Here is a 1,132-nt window from a genome sequence, read left to right as displayed (position 1 = left end):
TTAGTCATCTTATCTATGTGAACTCATTAAGTCCTCCCAGCAACTTCATGACATAGATATCCTTATCAAGCCTGTTTAACAGATGTGTAAACTGAAGCCTGAGGGGTGAAGTAACTTGCCAGTGGTTCCACAGCTTGTCTGGGGCAGAATGGGATTTGTTCCAGTCACTCTGGCTAAAACGTCTACACTTTTAACCATTATGACATGCTACCATTGTCAAAAGAATAAATGAATGAATGAATGAATGAATGAATGAATGAATGAATGAACCTGTGAGCCTGACTCAAGCCGGTGCTCCTAAGCTTTAGTTATATCATCTTCCCTGTTCCCTGGTGCCTATGGAACGTTCTTGACTGTTTTTCTGTTTGTTTTTGGTCTTTTTCTGAGTCCAAAATGGAGGTATCTTCATGATCATTACTTCAAATTCCTCTCAATTCCTTTTTCTTTAATTTTTTCAAAGTGCAGGTGCTTTTGAGGCCTTTGGTTAAGTGCTAATGAGGAGCTTTCTTTCAGCAGAGAGTCCTGGGGGAGTGGTGTTCTGATTTTAGAAGTGACCCGTTGACCTTAGAGAGCATAAGAACATAAGTCAGTGTGGCCCCTATTTCACTTCCCCCTTCAGTCGGTTACAACTTGAAGGTCAGGCTGGAGAGATCTAGAAAACACTGGAGCATTATCACGTTGGCGTCAATGGAATTCAGCTCTCATTTATTAGCACTGGGATTTTCTCTTCATAGTCTGTACCTGAAAAGGTAGGAATGGATGTAAAGAAAAAGGCAAAAAGAGAGAGCTGGTCTACCGCTGTGCCACCCTGAACAAGCCCGATCTCATCTGACTGATCTCGGAAGCTAAGCAGGGTCGGGCCTGGTTAGTACTTGGATGGGAGACCATCTAGGAAGACCAGGCGCTGTAGGTGTTAAAAAAAGAACAGAGAGAGAGAGCTGGAATGATTGAGAAGAAATAAAAGAATGTGTATAGTACTACCGCAAAGGCGTGTCTTCAAATTTAGTTGCAGAAACACAGGCACTAGCATCCAGAGAGCTAGCAACCGACACGGAATAACATGATCCATGGGCTTAGCTGAGAACTTTGCCACAGGGAAGTCGTACGCATAAGCGGTTGCTGTACAGCCATG

General features: G+C 43.3%; 1 pseudogene; it reads left to right on the top strand.

Moving 5' to 3' along the window:
* Window positions 1–790: 790 nt before the first annotated feature.
* Window positions 791–913, top strand: LOC120595788 (uncharacterized; annotated as a pseudogene).
* Window positions 914–1,132: the final 219 nt, after the last annotated feature.

This window comes from Pteropus medius, unplaced genomic scaffold (genome assembly GCF_902729225.1).
Source record: "Pteropus medius unplaced genomic scaffold, Ma_sr-lr_union100, whole genome shotgun sequence".
NCBI classification, from domain to species: domain Eukaryota; kingdom Metazoa; phylum Chordata; class Mammalia; order Chiroptera; family Pteropodidae; genus Pteropus; species Pteropus medius.
The sequence above is the reverse complement of the archived record's forward strand: the minus strand, read 5'-3'. Positions and strand labels throughout refer to the sequence as shown.